Source organism: Lissotriton helveticus, chromosome 4_1 (assembly GCF_964261635.1).
Source record: "Lissotriton helveticus chromosome 4_1, aLisHel1.1, whole genome shotgun sequence".
Classification (NCBI taxonomy): domain Eukaryota; kingdom Metazoa; phylum Chordata; class Amphibia; order Caudata; family Salamandridae; genus Lissotriton; species Lissotriton helveticus.
Window position 1 is genome coordinate 2,026,412,082 of NC_136063.1, and position 14,070 is coordinate 2,026,426,151.

Sequence of the window (14,070 nt, forward strand, 5' to 3'; positions counted from 1 at the left end):
GTGTGGGGAGCCATTTGAAAATCTTGTAAAGCATTCTGAGGATAAGGCAGTAGGATACAATTTACAACATTGAACTGTTTGTTCATCATTAGTTTGTCATCGAGGATGATGCAGAGGTTTTGGGCGTGTTCTGTGGGAGTGAGCTCGGGACCTAATTTGGGTTGCCACCAGTAGGAGTCCCAAGGGGAGCTCTTGTTCCCGAAACTCACGATCTCTGTTTTGTCCATGTCGAGTTTAAGACAGTTCTCTTGCATCTAATTGGTTGCATTGGACATGCAAGAGGTGAAATTGGTCATGGTAGTGCTTGTTCGTGTCAGTGAGGGAGATGATTAGCTGAGTGTCAGCGTAGGAGATAGTGTTGATACTGTAGGCTCATATGATACAGGCATAGGATGCCATGTACACGTTGAACAGGATTGGGCTGAGGGAGGAGCCCTGGGTGACTCCGCAAATAAGCTTGTGTTCAGAGGTGTAAGTAGGGAGTCTGACTGGTTCAGTCCTATTGGGGAAGAAGAAGGCAGTCCAACTTAGGACAGGCCTTTAAATTCCTGAGTCCTGGAGTATAGCGATGAGGGTGCTATGGGAAACAGTGTTAAAGACTGCTGAGATGTCGAGCAGAATGAGAGTGGCAGTTTCCCCTCTGTCCTTAATGGACGGTTGACATCTGTTGCTTCCAAAAGATTGGGCTGTTTCTTTGCTTTGGTTGCTGCAGAACCCTGATTGGGTGTAGTCTAGGAGGTGGTGCAGTTGTAGATAGGTGGATAGTTCCCTGTTGATCTCTTTCTCCAGGACTTTGGCTGGGAAAGGAAGGAGTAAGCTGGGTCTATAGTTGCTGAGTTCTTTCGGGGTAGCCGAGGGTTTCTACAGGAGGGCATATTATCAGCTATGCGGGAAGGTTCTGCTAAGGATGGAGGAATTGATGGTGGTGAAGGTAATGCTGATCAGTATTCTTCCCAGGTTGCACATATGATGAGGGCAGGGATCTATGGGGGACCCTGAAGGGATGGTCTGCATAACTCGGGCGGTGTGTTCGGTGGTGCGAGGGTTCCAGATCATTAGAAGGTGGGTGCTCCTGGTGGTGGTGGGAGGTTGCATGATGATGTCTTCTAGGGTGGGTTGGGGTGCAAAGTTGGTGTAGATCTTGAGTATTTTGTTGTGGCAAAAGTAGGAAAGGATGTTGCAGAGGTCCTGTGGGGGGTGATGGTGCTTGTGTCTGCTGTTGGAACAGGATTCTAGTCTGAGAACAAGAGCAGCTTTCCTAGCTTCTGTGATCTAGGCCTTATGCCTTCTGAGTGCTGATTTGCACGCATCTCTTGAGGTGTTGTCTCGGCTGGTTCTCTGTTTTCTTTCTAGTTTTTTGCAATAGTGCTTGGAGTCTCTTAGGTGCTACATGTACCAGCATACTTTAGCATGAGTTCTTGTATGCCAAGGTGTTGGCACAGTCTGAGATCAAGTTGTAGAAAGAGGATATAATGTTCTGTACATTGTCTGTGAGGATAGGCTGGTTGGATCTGAGGGTGTGGGTCCAGTTTACTTCTGTTGTGTCATTCCAGTTGCAGCTGATGTGGATGGGTGGCTTTGATTTGCTAGAGTGGGGTGCATTGATGTAGAAGGGTACGATGGAGTGGTCCGATCATGTGAGCGGGGTAAAGGGGCTGAAGGTAATCTTGTTGCTGGCAGTGATGATTAGGTTGAATGTGTGTCCAGCGATGTGAGTCAGACTTTGTACAAGTGTGCTCAGGCAGAAGCTTTGTGATGTGCAAGTATGGTAGGTGACAGCCCCTCCCCCATCAAGTCAGAGATGGTCCATCCTGTCAATACCATTTGTCTTTGTCTCACTGTCTAGGCACAATACTCAAACACCAACTGCCTGCTACGCGTAGTCATGTGTACCAGGACCCAGGCTGCAGGTACCAAATGGTTAGGAAACTGTCAACTTTCTAAAAGTGTCATTTTCACAATTGTGACTTAAAATCCTACTTTACCATCAAAGAGGGTTTTTAAATTACAATTAGTTAGAAACCAACTCGACATTTCAACTTGCTCCCAATTGAAAGTTAGCACTTATGAAATCTAATAAGGTAACCCAATTTTGTCTTATGGGAGAGGCAGGCCTTGTAATAGTGAAAAACACATTTAATATTTGTTCACAACCAGGACATGAAAAACTTAAAAGTGCATGTCCAACCTTTTAAATACCCTGTACCCTGCCCTCTGGACGGTTTAGGGCCTAACCTAGGAGTGACTTATATGTATTAAAAAGGAAGGGTTAGGCCTGGTGAAAGGTTTATTTTACCAGGTCGAAATGGCAGTTTAAAACTACACACGTAGGCTGCAATGGCAGCCTGAGACATGTTTAAAAGGCTATTTGAGAGGGTGGCACAATTTGTGCTGCAGGCCCGCTAGTAGAATTTATATACCAGGTCCTGGGTACATGTAGTACCACTTTACTAGGGACTTACAGGAAAATTAAATGGGCAAATCGGATGTATGTCAATTTTACAAGGTTTACAGGAGAAAGAACAAGTTCTTTAGCACTGATTAGCAGTGAGTAGCAGTGGTGAAGTGCAGAGAGTCCTAAAGCCAACAAAAATAAAGTCAGAAAATACAGGAGGATAGAAGGCAAAAAGTTGGGGGAAAGCCACGCCAAAGATGTCAGGTTCAATGGTTATTTCATGTGTAGTTGTAGAATACGCGATCACCTGGGAGGGTGGAATATAAGTGGAACCTGTTCCATGTGTCCTAGGCACAGTTTTTTTTGAGCGTATTGTTATGGATAACAGTCTTAATTGATCTTATAGCAGAATGCAATATTACTATTACTATTATTGTTATTATTATTATTATTATTATTATTATTATTATTATTATTATTATTGTTGTTGTTGTTGTTGTTTTTATTATTATTGTTATTATTACTATTATTGTTATTATTATTATTACTATTACACACAGCAGAAATATTAATGGTATTGTTGATGTTATTACTGCTGCTCTTGCTGGTTTTAAAGAGTCAGTAATGGCTCGGGATGGCACTCTTTGTTAGGGACTGCAAATTGTTATTAATCATCAACTTGTTTTTTTTTATAGTTTAAGTTCATTTAGAACATTTAATAACAGTTGCATAAAGACAAAAGAAATAATGAAATAGAACTAACAATTTGAAAATATTAAAATATAAATTTACAGTGAATAGTTTGAAACTACCTAAAATGCTGATAATATTGAAAGTAACACACACCATCTGCTGTGAAACAAATGAAATGAAAAATATCAGTACGGGGTAATATATAGAGGGAGGAAAGAGAGGAGGGAGGGGAAATTAATGAAAATATCCAGACAAACATGTACAAAGGATAATAATAAACTGTGGACATATTACAAAACTAAAAAACATTATATAATACATTAATAAAAATCTATCGATAAAAGCAGAGAGGTAATATGCATATTAATTTTAAGGTGATTTCTGTACCTCAGCTAGAGTTAAGATATTCGTACTAGCAAGTAAACTAGATTTGGATTACAAAAATTTTATTTGGAAGCCATATTTATAGCTAAGGAAATGGAGAGACATAATTAGTATCAAGTCTGCGGTTAAAACACATATCATACAACAAAAATTGGAAAGTAACATTATTTGCATGCTTCCAATTAGATGTTACAGCTAATAGTAAGTCACCAATTTATGACCTTGAGCAAATACAGACCAGGCTGGGGCGATACTACCTAAGAAAATATTTGAAAATGAAACAGGGATATTGACTTTAAACATCTTGTTAATTTGGCATCATACCAATTTCCATAATCAGTAAACAGCAGAGCATTTGAATAACAAATGCTTGAAATCAGCATTTGAACAATTACAGGACCAAAAGGAGGTCAATAGTAAATGGTGATAGATGTAATAAAGAGTCTAGGACACTCCTGAGACCTTGGGGAGGCACGCGACACGCAGAAGACCAGTTGCGTCAAATCAGGTCTGTATGAGGAGTGATGTGTTGATTCTTCATGACGGCAGGTGATGTGTTGGAAGAACTTGTGGTACAGGTACGATGAGGGATGCGTCGGCGATTGATGCGCCAGCGTCGAGCGGTGCTGCGTCAGTTCTCTTCAACCGCGATCCCTCAATGCATTGATTCTTGCAGCGGTGACAGGAGCTGTGGCAGTTTCCGCAGCGGCGTTGCGATGTGTGGAAATTCTTCTTGTGCGGAGATGTGTAGGGAAAACAGCCACAAGAAGATAGATTCATCGATTTCTGTAGTTCTTTGAGTTTCGTCTTGCTTCTAGCTCCTAAACAGCAGCAACAACCTCCAGAGGCCCAAAACTGGCACAGGCACCTCTTGGCAGGCAGAGTTCAGGGGAGCTGCGGATGAAGTCTTTGTGTCCGTGAGACTTCAGAACAGGAGGCCAGTACACTTCAGGCCCTTGGAGATCTCCTTAAAGCAGGGGACACAGCACACAGCAAAGTCCTTCTCCTTTCCTTGGCAGAAACAGCAACTGCAGGCCAACCCCAGACACAGCAAGGGCAGTACTTCTCCTCAGACTCTCCTTCTCTTCCCCTTGGCAAAGGTTCCTCTTGAATTCCACGAATGATCTAAAGTCTGGGGTTGTGGGTCTGATAATTATACCTCAAAATGTCTTTGCTCTCTTTGAGCAAGGGGCTCTGAGCCCAGTTCAAACCAGTTCTGGGGGGCACTCTGCAAGTGCACAGCAACATCCACTGTCAGTGTGAGACACACCACAGGGGGGCGGAGCCATCATTGTGGAAGGCAGGCACAGCCGTATTCAGGTACAGGTGCTACTCCTCACACCACTCCAAAGGCAGATCAGGCTTATTCACCCTAGTGCTGACTTGTCCAGACTCCTGGAGCCACTGCACATCCCCAATCCCTGTCACTCCAAAGCCAGACAGTCAATCCACAAACAGGCAGAGGCACACAGGATGGTTGAACAACAAAATAGCCACTTTCTAAAAGTGGTATTTTCAAACACACAATTTAAAAACCATATTTACTAAAAGATGTGTTATTAAATCCTGAGTTCAGGGATCCCAAACTCCATTTTTCGATTTTATCCCTATGGGAAGACATGCTTGTAAAATGTTGCAAAGTATTCCCCATTCTGTCCTATGGGGCAAGATAGCCTTTCAATAGTGAAAAACTTAATTGGCAGTATTTCACTATCAGGACATGTTACACACTCCAGTACATGTCCTACCTTTCACAAACACTGCACCCTGCCGGGGGGGGGGGGTACCTTGGGCCTACCATAGGGGTGCCCTATTTGGAAGAAAAAGGAAGGTTATGGTCTGGCAAGTGGGTGCACTTACCAAGTCCACATGGCAATTAACAAAATGTGTACAGGCACTGTGGCGGCAGGCCTGAGACATCTTTGCAGGGCTACTCATGTAGGTAGCACAATCAGTGCTGCAGGCCGACTAGTGCGGTAACTGCAAACACAACAATGATGGACAGAATGTGGATCAATGTCACATATTCACCCCAGTCCAAAGATCTGGGCCCAAATCCATCGTTTTTCCACTCCACACCACCCTGGGTTAGACAATGGCAATATGCAAATCAGCGCTGACCCTGTGCCCCATGGGAACAGTCCAGTCCGAACTACAAAAACCATGTCCTTCCCAGAACGGAAACAAGCATCCGAGGACCGGCCCGGTTTCGAGGTAACACCTCTCATCAGCCCGGCTAGCTTGATTCCAGTGGTGTGGAGTGCCTGGGGCTCACGTCTGAGCATCCCCAGTACACTTAGAGCGGTAACTGCAAACACAACAATGATGGACAGAATGTGGATCAATGTCACACATTCACCCCAGTCCAAAGATCTGGGCCCAAATCCATCGTTTTTCCACTCCACACCACCCTGGGTTAGACAATGGCAATATGCAAATCAGCGCTGACCCTGTGCCCCATGGGAACAGTCAGACAATGGCAATATGCAAATCAGCGCTGACCCTGTGCCCCATGGGAACAGTCCAGTCCGACTGTTCCCATGGGGCACAGGGTCAGCGCTGATTTGCATATCGCCATTGTCTAACCCAGGGTGGTGTGGAGTGGAAAAACGATGGATTTGGGCCCAGATCTTTGGACTGGGGTGAATGTGTGACATTGATCCACATTCTGTCCATCACTGTTGTGTTTGCAATTACCGCTCTAAGTGTACTGGGGATGCTCAGACGTGAGTCCCAGGCACTCCACACCACTGGAATCAAGCTAGCCGGGCTGATGAGAGGTGTTACCTCGAAACCGGGCCGGTCCTCGGATGCTTGTTTCCGTTCTGGGAAGGACATGGCTTTTGTAGTTTGGACTGGACTGTTCCCATGGGGCACAGGGTCAGCGCTGATTTGCATATCGCCATTGTCTAACCCAGGGTGGTGTGGAGTGGAAAAACGATGGATTTGGGCCCAGATCTTTGGACTGGGGTGAATGTGTGACATTGATCCACATTCTGTCCATCACTGTTGTGTTTGCAATTACCGCTCTAAGTGTACTGGGGATGCTCAGACGTGAGTCCCAGGCACTCCACACCACTGGAATCAAGCTAGCCGGGCTGATGAGAGGTGTTACCTCGAAACCGGGCCGGTCCTCAGATGCTTGTTTCCGTTCTGGGAAGGACATGGCTTTTGTAGTTCGGACTGGACTGTTCCCATGGGGCACAGGGTCAGCGCTGATTTGCATATCGCCATTGTTTAAGCCAGGGTGGTGTGGAGTGGAAAAACGATGGATTTGGGCCCAGATCTTTGGACTGGGGTGAATGTGTGACATTGATCCACATTCTGTCCATCACTGTTGTGTTTGCAATTACCGCTCTAAGTGTACTGGGGATGCTCAGACGTGAGTCCCAGGCACTCCACACCACTGGAATCAAGCTAGCCGGGCTGATGAGAGGTGTTACCTCGAAACCGGACCGGTCCTCGGATGCTTGTTTCCGTTCTGAGAAGGACATGGCTTTTGTAGTTCGGACTGGACTGTTCCCATGGGGCACAGGGTCAGCGCTGATTTGCATATCGCCATTGTCTAACCCAGGGTGGTGTGGAGTGGAAAAACGATGGATTTGGGCCCAGATCTTTGGACTGGGGTGAATGTGTGACATTGATCCACATTCTGTCCATCACTGTTGTGTTTGCAATTACCGCTCTAAGTGTACTGGGGATGCTCAGACGTGAGTCCCAGGCACTCCACACCACTGGAATCAAGCTAGCCGGGCTGATGAGAGGTGTTACCTCGAAACCGGGCCGGTCCTCGGATGCTTATTTCCGTTCTGGGAAGGACATGGCTTTTGTAGTTCGGACTGGACTGTTCCCATGGGGCACAGGGTCAGCGCTGATTTGCATATCGCCATTGTCTAACCCAGGGTGGTGTGGAGTGGAAAAACGATGGATTTGGGCCCAGATCTTTGGACTGGGGTGAATGTGTGACATTGATCCACATTCTGTCCATCACTGTTGTGTTTGCAATTACCGCTCTAAGTGTACTGGGGATGCTCAGACGTGAGTCCCAGGCACTCCACACCACTGGAATCAAGCTAGCCGGGCTGATGAGAGGTGTTACCTCGAAACCGGGCCGGTCCTCGGATGCTTGTTTCCGTTCTGGGAAGGACATGGCTTTTGTAGTTCGGACTGGACTGTTCCCATGGGGCACAGGGTCAGCGCTGATTTGCATATCGCCATTGTCTAACCCAGGGTGGTGTGGAGTGGAAAAACGATGGATTTGGGCCCAGATCTTTGGACTGGGGTGAATGTGTGACATTGATCCACATTCTGTCCATCACTGTTGTGTTTGCAATTACCGCTCTAAGTGTACTGGGGATGCTCAGACGTGAGTCCCAGGCACTCCACACCACTGGAATCAAGCTAGCCGGGCTGATGAGAGGTGTTACCTCGAAACCGGGCCGGTCCTCGGATGCTTGTTTCCGTTCTGGGAAGGACATGGCTTTTGTAGTTCGGACTGGACTGTTCCCATGGGGCACAGGGTCAGCGCTGATTTGCATATCGCCATTGTCTAACCCAGGGTGGTGTGGAGTGGAAAAACGATGGATTTGGGCCCAGATCTTTGGACTGGGGTGAATGTGTGACATTGATCCACATTCTGTCCATCACTGTTGTGTTTGCAATTACCGCTCTAAGTGTACTGGGGATGCTCAGACGTGAGTCCCAGGCACTCCACACCACTGGAATCAAGCTAGCCGGGCTGATGAGAGGTGTTACCTCGAAACCGGGCCGGTCCTCGGATGCTTGTTTCCGTTCTGGGAAGGACATGGCTTTTGTAGTTCGGACTGGACTGTTCCCATGGGGCACAGGGTCAGCGCTGATTTGCATATCGCCATTGTCTAACCCAGGGTGGTGTGGAGTGGAAAAACGATGGATTTGGGCCCAGATCTTTGGACTGGGGTGAATGTGTGACATTGATCCACATTCTGTCCATCACTGTTGTGTTTGCAATTACCGCTCTAAGTGTACTGGGGATGCTCAGACGTGAGTCCCAGGCACTCCACACCACTGGAATCAAGCTAGCCCGGCTGATGAGAGGTGTTACCTCGAAACCGGGCCGGTCCTCGGATGCTTGTTTCCGTTCTGGGAAGGACATGGCTTTTGTAGTTCGGACTGGACTGTTCCCATGGGGCACAGGGTCAGCGCTGATTTGCATATCGCCATTGTCTAACCCAGGGTGGTGTGGAGTGGAAAAACGATGGATTTGGGCCCAGATCTTTGGACTGGGGTGAATGTGTGACATTGATCCACATTCTGTCCATCACTGTTGTGTTTGCAATTACCGCTCTAAGTGTACTGGGGATGCTCAGACGTGAGTCCCAGGCACTCCACACCACTGGAATCAAGCTAGCCGGGCTGATGAGAGGTGTTACCTCGAAACCGGGCCGGTCCTCGGATGCTTGTTTCCGTTCTGGGAAGGACATGGCTTTTGTAGTTCGGACTGGACTGTTCCCATGGGGCACAGGGTCAGCGCTGATTTGCATATCGCCATTGTCTAACCCAGGGTGGTGTGGAGTGGAAAAACGATGGATTTGGGCCCAGATCTTTGGACTGGGGTGAATGTGTGACATTGATCCACATTCTGTCCATCACTGTTGTGTTTGCAATTACCGCTCTAAGTGTACTGGGGATGCTCAGACGTGAGTCCCAGGCACTCCACACCACTGGAATCAAGCTAGCCGGGCTGATGAGAGGTGTTACCTCGAAACCGGGCCGGTCCTCGGATGCTTGTTTCCGTTCTGGGAAGGACATGGCTTTTGTAGTTCGGACTGGACCCATGGGGCACAGGGTCAGCGCTGATTTGCATATCGCCATTGTCTAACCCAGGGTGGTGTGGAGTGGAAAAACGATGGATTTGGGCCCAGATCTTTGGACTGGGGTGAATGTGTGACATTGATCCACATTCTGTCCATCACTGTTGTGTTTGCAATTACCGCTCCAAGTGTACTGGGGATGCTCAGACGTGATCCCCAGGCACTCCACACCACTGGAATCAAGCTAGCCGGGCTGATGAGAGGTGTTACCTCGAAACCGGGACGGTCCTCGGATGCTTGTTTCCGTTCTGGGAAGGACATGGCTTTTGTAGTTCGGACTGGACTGTTCCCATGGGGCACAGGGTCAGCGCTGATTTGCATATCGCCATTGTCTAACCCAGGGTGGTGTGGAGTGGAAAAACAATGGATTTGGGCCCAGATCTTTGGACTGGGGTGAATGTGTGACATTGATCCACATTCTGTCCATCACTGTTGTGTTTGCAATTACCGCAGGCCGACTAGTAGCATTTGATTTACCAGCTCGGGCACACTCAGTGCACTTTATTAGGGACCTACTGGTAAAACAAATATGCCAATCAGGGAGAACCAATCACAATATCAATTTACCCGGGGAGCACTTTCACTTTGAAACTGATCAACAGTGACAAAGTGCCCAAAGCATATAAGCCAACAAAACAAAATCCAACACAGCATCAAAGACACAGGCGGTAGAGGCAAAAAGTCAGGGAAAACCACGTCAAGGTTGCCAGGTCTAACACATGTATAACATTTAACGAATTCATTTACAATAGCTTTATTTTCAAGAAGGACATCACCATTGCTGTTAATCAAAGATTCAATTTTCATGCAATCTTTCTTGACTTTTAAATAATTGGCAAGCAATTTTCCTATCTTATTTTGGCCTCGATAATATCTTGCATTGCTTTTTAACAAATATGTAGAAGCAACATTAATAGTAAAGCGATTAAATTTACAGTCTATTAGTTCTTGTAAAGAAACCACCATCTTTGAGTTGTAATATGTATACTCAAGTGTTTTAATTTAGCTATAAAGTGGCTTGATTGGGCTTCCAAAAGTTTTTTTTTATGTGAAAAGAAGAGTCATTTGTGTTATTAGGAACAAACAATTCTTGAGAAGATTCTTCAAATTGAGAGACGAATTTAGTGTCTAATGATGAGGAATCATTAAAAAAGCCATCTACCTAAGTGTGGTGAAAACGGTATAATATCTAAGTCTGTGTATAATGGGGCATGATCCGAGATTAAGATAGATCCTATTTCAGAATGGGAAGTGTGTTGAAATAATTTTTTACTAAAAAAAAGATAATCTATACAAGACTGATAGTCATGAGTTGATAAATAAAAGGTGTATTCACAAAAATCCGGGTGACATAATCTCCAAACTTCTACTAGAGAATCACTTGCTAGAGCAGATTTGAAATGTGTGTGCATTTTTGTGTGGACTCATTTAACTTTAGAGCCTCTTTCTTATATGGGATCCATAACCTGATTACAGCCACCCCCAAAAATAATGTAATCATCATCATAGTGATGTAAGTTGCTAGTAATAGTTGTCCAAAATATGTTAGCAACAGAAACTGGTCCATAAACATTGAAAATTGTAACTGGAATATTAATAATAAGCAACGTAACTATAACCCATCTGCCTTCTGAGTCACGTTTTTGGCATGTGACTGAGATTTGTAGCTTCTCATGACAAAGGATCAGTACACCATTCTTTTTTCCCATAGCAGGTGAAACCCAAGCATAGCCAACCCAATATTTTGTCAATTTATTAGCTTCTAATTCTGAAAGATGTAACTCTTGAAGTAGTGCAACATCTGTTTCGAGCTTAGTTAAGTGCGAAAAGACCCTCTGTCACTTAATAGGGTTACTTAAACCCTTAATATTCCATAAATAGGAATGTAAAACTAAAGTGAAAGTATGAACAATCTGTATGTCTTCAATAACAAACAATAACACTGAAGAACTTAAATATATGAATAAGTGATGAATAAAGTAGTGAAACTGATAGGAATTGGACTGATGAAGGAAGAGAAAGAGAATCAGATGGGGACATGAAAAAGGTAAAGGGAAAAAAGGAAAGTAGGGGAATGAGTCAAAATAGATCATAAAGAAGAAAGTCACAAAAAAGAGAAATTCTTGGACCAAGTCTGAGTGCCCATTGAAAGTTAAAATGAATAGAGGAAGGCATGGCTAGAAGTTTTGGAAGAAAGGATTAAAAGTATGCAATTGGATCATAGAATTGAGTACCTTCTGTGAGGCTGTAAATCCGGAGATAGTTCTTTTGGTTGTGACTCACATGGTCCAAGGTATATCTTTTAAGTGTTGACATCTCTGGTTGAAGATGTGCAATACATGAATGTGTATCCTATGGCCAGCAGTTCTTTGCTCTACCATTAAAACTCATGTGTCCAGAGAGGACCATGTATCATCTAGATGTTGTAGAGTGTTATTAGTTTGTTTGTTCCATAAAGGGGTTTAAACCACAAATTTCTTCAAGTATCACTTCCATAGATATAGGAGTTGATTTAACTGGAAAGGGGAAATCTGTTTTTGGGCTTTTATTAGATTTTAGTGGTGTTTTACCAAGTGCAAAGGTCTTTGAAATCCTTACAGGTGTGGTATCTGATTTCTGAGTGATATTATCATTCACATCTTGTAGAGCACCATCTCAATCTAAGAGCAAAAATGTAGCTTGTGGACCAATAAACTTAAGTGTTCTTATTTTTCCCATATACGATATAACACTGTCTGTTGAAGGAGTATTAAAATGAGAGACACACGTAAAAAAAAGCCTCACAGAAAGACAAGCACGGTTTCTCATATTCAAGAAATAAGTCCCCGGGGTCAGCCAAAGAGACCAAGAAGACGAGGGGACAAATTCAATATTTTCCATGTTGTAGACCCTCTTTTTTAATAGGGCCACACACAAAATGGCAGGTACCTCCTTCAATGGTGAAGTGATAAATCCCCGGGGCTTGCCACAGACGAAAACATGAAGAGGCGGTGGGGAGGAGGCAGTCCAAGTGGTTCACCAGCGTCTCTAAAGGAGCAGCTTGCTGGTTTCCACCTATGGTGTCCATATCATGCGTGTCAATCTTCGAGGAAACTTCTCGCTCATCCCAGAGCTCAACATGACACCGCCATCTTGTACGGCACCAAACCATGACCCTCATCATCAATTTGTTTTTAATCATCAGACTTTAACCAAGAAAAGGGAGAAAAAGGCAGTAAAGGGGAAAGAAAGAAGTTGACAGAGAGAAAGAGGTAGATGTGGAAGGGAGAAAGCAGGGATGATAAACTACTTGCAAGGATAAGATAAAGGGGCAGGGTACGTATATTGGAGGATAATAGAGGCTGGAGGTGGTATTAAGACTAAAAAGCCTAAGTATTCTGCAATGCTGACATTCAGAAGTGGTGTCGGAGGACTTCTATGAAAGATTTGTGCATGGCACTTATATTTTTAACAGAATATGGACTATGTGTGGAGACTGTTTAGAAAATAGTGGGATTAGAAATGTTAGATGTTGGAAACGGATGTAGGCAATGATGATGCAAAGTGAAATCAAACACACTAGGAGGCAAATAGGCAAAACATATTCCAGAGGAAGTTTTGCAATATGTGATTCGTTGAAACAATGCCTAATAGGATTTTGGATCTAAATATATGTGGATTAAAGATTTTCAACACGACATAGAAGCAGATATGCACAAGTTCATAAGGTGCAGCTTTGTTATTGTAATTGCACCTAAATATGTGTGGTCAAGCTTGATGACTTCAAAGATGCACACTAAATTGGACAGTGCCCCGCCTTTTATTGTAAACACTTGGCATCTACTAGAGTAGGCATTGTTGCTGATGTTTGGCATTATTCCAATTCCAATTTACTCTTGCTGTGCCAGGTATTTTGACTCTGCAAAATAGACAGACCAACCTATGACTATTCCCCTGGTCCCACTGCGAATACATTGTACAGATGAATACAAATTGACTAAGAATATTATTTGATGTTTAACACTTTTTTGAAGACTTTTTTGGGGATTCCTCTGCTCCTCCTCTTGGTCCTGCAGCTTGATTGATGTTTTCCCTGTATCCATTTGGGGAAATAGTAACTACATCACCTAAAAGTTGGGGTACAGATAATGCACACCCAAGGGCGTACAGAATGTTTCATGGACTCTACGGGAGGGGTTGAGGTGGCGGGAGGGGGATTTAGTCACAGACTGTACCCCTGTGATAGAGTTCTTTGGTACTATCCAAAGGTAGGCCAAATGTGTGCCCACGCAGTGAAACTGACACAGTATTGAGGGCCATGATTTTGATGCCCAACATGTGCATCCTTCTTATGCAGAGATATCGGCAGTGTGGATCGTGCCACAGCGTCAGAGTCTCTGCAAGGACTGGGGCACATTCTGCACCCCGCTCTCTGAAGTGCAGGTGCACCCACTACCCATAGGTTTTCAGGGCCACCTTCAAGATTTCGAGCAACTTGACAGTGCACATGAGGGGGCTGTTTGTTTTCCTCAACCTTTACCTGCAGAACGCCCATTAACATTAGTTACCAGATGCCCTGGGCACATCTTTGCAATTCAGTTGCATCCAATGCAGGTGCACCCAGGTGCAAACCAGTACTGTGCACCTATTTGCCATTCCTCACCCGGGTCTTTACAGTTTTGAGATAAGACTTTAAGAACATATTTGTCTTTGGTCGACACGCTCTAAAGAATGTATTCAATAATAATGATAACGTTTTGGTTATAT

The 14,070-nt window shown here is 44.7% G+C and overlaps 1 protein-coding gene across 1 annotated transcript in view; it reads left to right on the forward strand.

Moving 5' to 3' along the window:
- The window catches only part of PASD1 (PAS domain containing repressor 1), a 477,069-nt gene that overhangs the window by 289,421 nt on the left and 173,578 nt on the right, over positions 1 to 14,070 (forward strand). The window lies entirely within an intron of this gene.